General features: G+C 37.4%; 1 protein-coding gene across 4 annotated transcripts in view; it reads left to right on the top strand.

Moving 5' to 3' along the window:
- Positions 1-7999: 7999 nt before the first annotated feature.
- The window catches only part of LOC144632258 (uncharacterized), a 181478-nt gene continuing 180131 nt past the window's right edge, over positions 8000-9346 (top strand). For all 4 annotated transcript variants that reach the window (XR_013566874.1, XM_078490864.1, XM_078490865.1 and 1 more), the window contains exon 1: positions 8000-8100. The gene's annotated coding sequence lies outside the window, so the exon portion shown is untranslated. The remainder of the gene's footprint in view (positions 8101-9346) is intronic.

Below are 9346 nucleotides of genomic sequence, written 5' to 3'. Positions count from 1 at the left end.
CACTAATTCTCCGTCACGGACATTATAAATCCAGTCTCTCCTTGTTAACAAGTTGCTCTTTGCCTAGGATATTTTTAATCAAAAAGGCGGCCATTACTTTTTGGCATCGAAAGAAAACGATTTGTTTGTCTCACGTCAGGAGGAGCATGACAGAAGGATTCGTCTGAACAGTTCTTCCTTTTCCATGTAATATCTAAACTTTTTTCGAATTGGACTTTCACGTCCTTATCCTTTAACATCGAAGTTATAACTTCGTTTTCTGTTTTACAGCCGTGGAACGAAGACGTCAACAAGGCGAGACAGCAGCGTTTACGTGCCGCCGCCTCACGTGCTTCAGTGAAATTTATCATTTTTGTTCGCATATAAACGGCGACTTTGCTTTTCTCACTTTAGAACAACTGTAAATTATTTGTATACCCCTTATTATTTCTTATATATATTTCCTTGTCCTTACGTTGTATACAGGCAACAGATGCGGATTTCACTGGAACGGTAATATCATTTAACTTAATTTGGCTCTTATCTTTTATCTCATTTCGCCATTTCGTGTTTTAAACACGCCCTAATTTGGCCAGTTACGAGGCAGCACACTTTACGGAATGTCATTATACGAATAACCGTTGTCCGTATTTGAAACTGTAAGTTTTTCTTATAAAAAGACTTTTCTTAGTTTTTATTTAAACAAATGAGGGATTTGACTACTGCTGACAGCTGAACTTTGAAGCCAACTGGGACAGTAGATTCTTTCTTCAGCATGGAAGTAAGTAAAAGCACAAGTTTATTAAAAATCTTTGTGTATTTTTATTTTACCAAAAGATAGCACTGTGTAATATTTTCGCCGCGCCCTCTATTACTTCCTGTAATATGATTTTCGCTCACTCACAGCTTAAGCTTGGGCTGCCTGTGGTTCCACTGATTGTGCAATTTTCCAAGAATGAATGAAATACCGTAAGGTAACTATCGTTAGCGGCTACTAATTTTAGGGATTTTTCTGAGCAAGTTTTAGCGACTATTTGATTTAGCGATTTTCCTAAAATTTTGAAAAATTAGTGATATCGTGTAAACAAGTTTTGAATGAACATATAGCTAAGATGGAAATAAATGTTCGGTAAAAGAAGAAACTGACTTGAAATTGAACGAACATTTGCATTTCCAGAAGGAACAAAGTTACCGGCATCCATTTTTACAGAATTTTTCAAGTCGACTATGTTTAATTTCGTTTCCCTTTGGGGTGGGTGGGGCGCTTAAATTTGACGAGTATTAAATCAATTTTCGCCCAGCTCGCTAAAGTCGCTAAAAAATAATTAGTAAACGCCAGCAATAGTAACCTTACGGTATTCAGTTAAGGTTATTTTGGTGCGATCTTGGCAAAGGAAACTTTAGACAACGAATTCAGGTTGTATTTTTACTGCAATCACTCGTGTCAGGGTATTCAGGACTCGAAATTAACGTTTAAGGCCCCATACACACGTATCCGTTTTCGTTTTGCCGGAAAACGTTTTATTTGCGGATTGGCCAAAATCCACACGTATCCGGTGAAAACTGGGACAGGAAAAACTCTCCAGAGTGGAAATGTTTGAAAACGCTGGTTTTCTGTTTTCGTGTGGACGGTGAAAACGATGATGTCTCTTGTCGGAATAGAATGTTTCACTGCCACCTTGGCCTTTTTGAGACCTAAAGCATATCTTATGTTAAATTTATCCGGTCGAGAAAATCAAAGCGTTAAACAACTCAACGGTGATCCACAAGGAAGACCTCGGAGGTTTTAAGTGACACTGCTATGTGTAAAAGTGCTGGGAGAAGCGGCTTTGTCGACAAAACATAGATTTTAGAGAAAGAGACGGGGAGTTTAATTTCAGAATGACTCAAGGCCAATCCACATAAACAAATATCTGTTTAGCAACCCAGCAAAATTTGTGGACGGGCGGAAACGGTACATGTTAAAAAATAAAATTAAAAAAGGAACGTTTTCAATTTTAAATGGATACGTGTGGCCAAGTTAGACTAGAAGGAGTTCTTTCCACCGAGCAAAACATGTAACAGGGATAAGTTTAGAATGATTCAAGGCCAATCCGTATAAAAAATATCCGTTTAGCAACGGAAATTTGTGTACGGGCGAAAACGATGCGTGTTAAAAAACAGAAAAGGGAAACGTTTAAAATAAAAATGGCTACGTGTGGACGAGGCCTGAGACCAAACCAATATTGAACTAATAGGAGCTCCTTTCACCGAGCAAAACATGTCACAGCTTTTTTTTAAACGTAACGAGAATTTTACTATTTTACCCTCGTAAAATTATAAATCCTTAAGGGATCGGGAGATATTACAATATTGAACAAAAATTGTTTTTAAGTAGATCAAATAGTATTGTAATTGAAAGTGTTATTAGCAAATAGCACCTGTCAAATTTTCACAGTTTTGCTCCCTGTAGTTCATGCATTTTGTTTAAAATACTCATTAATAGTTCATAAAGAAAATACAAAAGAAGTTAATGTTTAATGAGTGTCTTTATATCTGATAAACACACGGCTAAACTTTACGTCCAATTTTCTAGGCCAAAATAACCCCAAATGTAAATATTAGTGCAAGAATGAGTTGATCTACATCAGAAGATTTTTAAGGTCGCGGGGGACACCTTAGGCTCATCATTATGCATTTATTTAAAGCGTATGCACGAAGTACAACGACTCACATCGACAACTTTACGAGATATTTATGACTGGAGAAAAATATGGGCGCGTGCGCGTGATTTGTAAAAAATCCCTGTTTCTTTGATATTTTAACCAATTTAAAACAACACTTAGCGATATACGTTCATATAGATTGTAGGAAGTCTTTGAGCTTATTTTTATTTAAATTTTACTATTTCTGCAACTAGTGTACTCAGAGTAATCACAAAAATATTCGGCATAAACAATCGTGTCCTTTTTGAAAACGCATTGTTCTCACCATAAAAGCGTGGAATATAATTACCATAATTACATCTCTCCTTGGCAAAATGATCGTATTTAGGTCGGGACACCTTCGGAAATCTCAAAGTTTGGACTTTTCCGACAATTTTGTGGCAGAGAATACAGCGCGGATACAGAACTTCATGACTTGCCACTGCAGATAGATAAACTATGAATACTGTAGTGTGTCATAACAGAAGCGGAATTTTAAAAGAGCGCTTTTAGAAAGAGGTAGAAGACATTAATTTCAAATTTGCGCACTTAAACCGCCATAACTTGCTGGCAAACTTTAAATTAAAAAATCCGCTTCTGTTATGACACTCTAGAGGTATTGACTGATTAGTTTTTGTCAAAATCGCAGTGTGCTGTCTTCTACTCGTTCCGCAAACTCTGCCACAAAATCATGTTTTTCCCAATTTGGCACTAACGAGGCTATAACATCGCCGTAAAATGCAATCTACCAAATAAAAGATGACATTCACAATCTTTTATCATTTCGTTATGTCTCTGTAAATTTTGAGCTTAATCGCACCCATAACAGCCGAGAAATAAGCGTTTTAAAAAATGCAGGTCAAGCAAAATTTCCCTTCATGAATTTATTCATGATGTTGGTATCCCCCGCGACCTTAAGCTGTGTTTTATCAAGTCTGCACCTCGTGTTTCAAACTTGATTTTCTGCTGCTCATTTGTTAAACATTACCTAAAAAAATTAAGGTGTTAAAATATTCAAAACGAAATGAAATTGTATCATATAAAGCGTGAGAAACCACAGAGTGAAGAGAAAATATGAGAAACGATCACGGCAAGAATTTGTTTCCCTTAAGCTTAAACAAAGTTACTTGGCAAAGTAGTCAGTGAGTCACAGTAGCAAGAAGTGCACCGAGCGGACAGGACACCCAATTATCGTTCGCCAATATTACAGTGAACTCGCATGGATCCGAAAGAATGATTTCGTTAGCAATATAGCTAAACTTTGAACAACCCGGCGGTTTACTGCTTTAACGCATGAAGCTGTTTTTGTTAGAATGATTTTATCACTGTAAAAAAGGTCGATCGGTGATCTCACTAGCTAAGGAAATCTCCTTAAAAAGTAGCGTTCCCATCGCCAGGTCCCTCGTGAAAGTGGGTTGGTCTGTTGGGCCAAAAAAAGAGAAAAGAAACAAGTGAAGGATTCGAGTCGAGTACTCAGCTGGTTTCACTTTTCCTGTACTTTTGTATTTTAACTGGGAAAACAGTTTATTACATGTAAAGATAATTTGCTACTGGAGAGCTGGAATGAGAGCCGGAGAGCTGAAATTCGCTTGGTGAATATTCGTTTTGTTCTTCCACGTTGTAAGCTCTGTAAAATATCAATCTGTTCTGTAGTTTCTTTGCGAAGAATGAGAGTACACGTTTTCTTTTCGCAGGTTTAAAAATTTGATAATTTTAGTGAATTTGGTTTTAAAAAATTTTAAATTTTGCCGGCTTTCGAAAAATACACGACTTGGACCGTTATGGCAAAATCCCGACCAAGAAACAACCAATCAGAACGCACGGATTTGCCTAAGACGGCGAAGAATGAGAGTACACGTTTTCTTTTCGCAGGTTTAAAAATGTAAAAATTTTAGTGAATTTGGTTTTGAAAATTTTGAATTTGCCGGCTTTCGAAAAATACGACTTGGACCGTTTTCATGGAAATGGTCCGTATGGCAAAATCCCGACCAAGGAAAAACCAATCAGAACGCTCGGATTTGCCTAAGACTGGCTTTTGCCATATAATAATGAACAATAATATTTGACTTGTAAAGGAGCGGCGAAGTTCTTACACTTTCTTCAAATTGTTCTTAGTACGTTCCATGCGAGCTGGGACGAGCGGATAAATTACGCGCCACGCAATCGACACTGACAAAAAAAACGAGAAAAAAGAATCTGTTTTGAGATGACTTGTAAGAGTCAAAGAGATCAAGGTGCCTGACACTAGCTTTAAACTTCTTTCTTGTCGTTGAAGGTCAAATTTGGCCAGGTGGTGTTTATTTGACTACTGCGGTTTTTCACGCCCCGCGCTTATGTGGCAATAGTTTTCGTTTCTTGTTTTTGACATATATATCCTCATTATACGAACAGCTCTAGTTAATGTTTGAGGGTCATATAAACTCCATTTTGGAGACGCTAAGACTTGGTATCTTATAAAGAAGAAAATATGGTACGTCTTAAAAACTTGTAATTAAAATTAGCTAAAAACTTATATAGATAGGGATTTTGATTAACTTTAAATTTATTTATGTCTAGTATGAGAACTAACGATTCAACTATATATTTTGGTTGGATGTGGAATTTAAAATTGCTGATATTTTTTATATATATACATATTAAGATTTGTCATTTTGATAATTTCGACATACGTGTATTTTTTAAGCATTTTGTAATTAGTAGTTTTGTGTTTATACGGCACTGTATGCCCGTATTCTAGTATAACTAGTAATGCGACACTGCATTCAATATTTTTGAACTTATTATGTTCCTACAGTACTGTGCTTATTACCGCAAAACAAATGTAATTTGTTTTCAAAGCTTCACCAATTGTATTGGTACTTAGATCTAAAGCGTGCCTTCATTCCAGACTAATGAAAAAATAGTGTTTGTAATATTGTAATAATCTTAAAATTTATTTCTTTTTAGTGTGAATAATAGCGATTCAACTATGCATTTTTGGTTTAATGTGATATTTTTTTATATATACATAGTTATAAGCATAGTTTTAAAATAAATAACAGTTTTACCGTAGTTTTACCGTAGTTATTGTCAGCGAATTTGAGCCCCACCTTGCATTTCCAACAAACATCCCAGCCACGTTGCCAGTTAACATTAAGGCGGGGTTTACCTGAAGGCCGTTTTTCCAACGCTTAATATGAGTTTAACGGAAATATCTTGTTCGCGTTTTAAGTAATCCGAAAATGCTCCACTCATCCCATTTAGCTGTTTTGCGGTGTTTTGTGAATTTTTCGGTGTTTTTTGGGAGGAGACAGTTTATCTCAAAGGATTAGTAAAAGTTAGAGAAATAATCATGGTAGACGGACACCAGTTAGTCCTCCCTGACAACCTGGAGTGCTCTTTCGTGGGGGTCAACTGTCTGGTGGTGTTTCAATTTTTTTTCTTTTTTAATCCCTTCTTTTAAACTCTTACAATTTCATTTGTATTGTGGTAAAACCCCACCTTAAACAAGTGTACACCCACTCACTAGAAATTTGATATCTCAGGTGACCTGCAGTTCACTCCAAAAAAAAATATTTCACCTCACCTCACCTGTCCCCTGGCGCCAAGTTGGCGCATAGGGCCTCTACATGTTCTATCCATCGATTCCTGTCTTGCGCTGCCGTGTACACCTCTCTTCAGGACTGCCACCCCCCCATTGGACCTCTCCTTTTCTACTGTGCGCCGCCAGGTTGTTTTTGGCCTGCCTCTCTTTCTCTTTCCCTCTAGGGTCCATGTCAGGGCTGTAACCCAGTCATTGTCAGGTTGTTGTCTGAGGATGTGTCCAATGAATCGCCATCTCCGTGTTCCTACCTCTTCACTCAACCTCTCCACGTTAGCCCTTTCCAGTAGCTCTCTATTACTAATCTTATCTTGCCATTTAATCTTCATTATCCTCCTCAGGCATCGGTTCTGAAACACATCGATTTTCTTAGCATCATCGTTCCTTTTTTCATGTTTCGCAACCATACATGAGAACTGGTTTGACCAATGTTTTAAACAGCCTTATCTTCGTCTTCCTCTAAACAAAAATGTATAAAATGGTGAGAATGCTCCACCTTGCCTCATTATTTTTCGTGCTTGAAATTTGTGCACATGTTACATAGTGTGAAGTTTGATATCGTGTTCGGTAAGTTAGTGCTAATGCACCGCACCGCACCGCACTGCACTGCACTGTTGGAATGGCCTCTGTTGTGCACTGATGTTTTCTCGGTGTGACTATTATGTTAGTGATGTCATTGATGGCAAATGTACGCATCTGATTACTGGTAACAACCATTGACACCCTGACCTCAAGCAGGTACCTAACCTGCGAACAGGCCGCTACTTCGTGGAATATGGAGCGCTGTTTTTTTCCGGCTCGCTCCACTTGGGAGCCAGAGTGGGAGTGGCGTGTGAACTGCGATCGAGTAAAGCAGACAAAAAAAACCCTTCTTAGCTTTTTTGGGTGATTAAAATAATTAAATAAGTAATCGTAAAATTTTTAAAAGTATTGAGGGTGATAAAAAGAGGGGGATCCAGATCACGATTCAAGAAAAATAAAATGGCCATTACACGTTTCATGCAAAATACAATTATTAGCTATAACCGATTATGACTCCTGTCAAAACCAAGATAAGCGATATCGTCATGACGTCATCGCTAAAAGTCGTTTACCAGTAGATTGTTAAAGGAATGCGTGATTAAAATAATTAATCGGAAAATTTTGCAAGTATCGAGTTTGGTAAAGAAAATGGCGAATGGGGTGGGGGGGGGGGGGGGTTCAAATCACGATTAAAGTAAAATAAAATGGCTAATTTACGTTTTAATGCGAAATAAAATAGTCATTTCTAGAAATCAAGATCATAAAATGTGTTACTTTACCTATTGGAGTAGAGTGACCTGGGGCGGGGCTTAGAAGGACAATCAGTCACGGTCGTGCACTAGTCACGCAATTTACCACACGTAGAAGGGCCATTTCACGATTCACGGAGGAAAAAAAAGGCCTTTTGTTTATGGATCATGCATCCTTAAAAGAAAGAGAGTCCACAGTCCAGTTGGAATGTTCATCTCAAGTAGGTAAAGTATCTCAAGTAAGGCAAGGACCACAAGTAAGCAAAGGATCTCAGGCAAGTCAAGTAAAGGAACTAGAGTAAGGAAGACAAAACAGGTAAGGAAGCAGGCAAAGAACGTAAAATCAATCAAGCAACTGAAGTACACTACAACAACATTATCAGGGTACATTATAATTACCATATATGAAGTACCTACCGCTTTTTTCCCGCCCTGTGATTGCCAGCAGTGGCGCAGTGCTCATGGGATAGCATACTTCCGCCTTTGCGAAGCAACCAGTTTGCGAAGAGAAACACGCTAAGATCTAAATCCCAGCATTGAAAGACAAGAAATTGGACTAATTTTGCTCGTTTTAAACGGGGTTAAGGTAAGACAGATTGTTTCTTAATTTTTTAAAGCTCAATTCATGTTGATTTTCAGTAGCACTGATATTGAGACAGCAGCAAATCACTGACTAACATCATCTTTCTCGAATCCCATTTGATTGATCCAAGTTGGAAACCTTTGCATTTGCTTTGAAAATTCCCAAAAGGCTTTAATACTAAAGCGACAAAATAACCGGACAGAAATAGCAGCTGTAGTGTTGACAAACTTAGAGCTTAGATGGCGTGATGGATGTTTTTATTAAAAGAACTTTCTGGTCTTCTAACTTAGATTGTTTTGAAATGTACAAGCATATGCATAGTAACAGGTTTATGTTGTTCGATTGCTGAAGCCAATCGCACAGTTGCTGTTTGATCGAGTTAGATTAGTGAAAGTTTACTTTAATCATGTTTAATAGACACCCTGCCCCTGCCCCTAATATTATTGTTATAATACGTACCTTTAGAATTTTCAGAGATTTTGCAAAATTCAATAGTTAGTGAGAGTATGGGCCTGCCCCAGACACACTGGCAAATTTTTGTTTATTTTGCGAAAAAAATCTGTCACCAGTTCGTGAGACAAGTGTGCCCAGTAATTTTTAGATGTACCAAATTTTTCCAAGCCTTACCAAACTTCAAAGGCGCCGTCATCCTGCCTTGGAGCAGGACAAATTTTTGTCAAGCATCAAAACTGACAGATTTTTCAATTAACATGCCTTAATCTAAAAGAAAATATCAAACAAGTATATTTGATCTTGGTTTTCAATTTAATTTTTTGTGCTGCAATTGAGCTGTGAACATGGAAGATGGCAAAGATTGTAACGACTATCGACTCCATACAACTACTATGGCTCACAAATCTTCTTCCATTGCACCTCGGGGATACAAGTACTTGTATCGACTCTTTTCAGTGAATGAAAAGTAATTGAAGGTGTACGGTTTTAACGTGATTGAGACTTCGAGGTTATCAAAAAATTTGGTGTGTGTGTCCACGAATACTATATCTAAATTCAAAAATTCAAGAGACAAACTTTGTCGAGATTTTTGGTAGAGCCAAACATATTTTTTTAGTCCAGTGCATCTGGACCCTGTTTCTGAACATTTTCCTAAAGATTTGGCAAAGTCTTTAAACACTGCCATGAAATACCAGCTTGTATTCAGTAGAAATGGTGAATTATTATGATTAGTACACTATAGAATGGTTATAAATTAACATGAAAATGATATGTGTTTGGAAGATAGGCCCATAGC

Source organism: Oculina patagonica, chromosome 12 (genome assembly GCF_052425735.1).
Source record: "Oculina patagonica isolate OP01 chromosome 12, crgOcupat, whole genome shotgun sequence".
Taxonomy (NCBI): Eukaryota; Metazoa; Cnidaria; class Anthozoa; order Scleractinia; family Oculinidae; genus Oculina; species Oculina patagonica.
The sequence above is the reverse complement of the archived record's forward strand: the minus strand, read 5'-3'. Positions and strand labels throughout refer to the sequence as shown.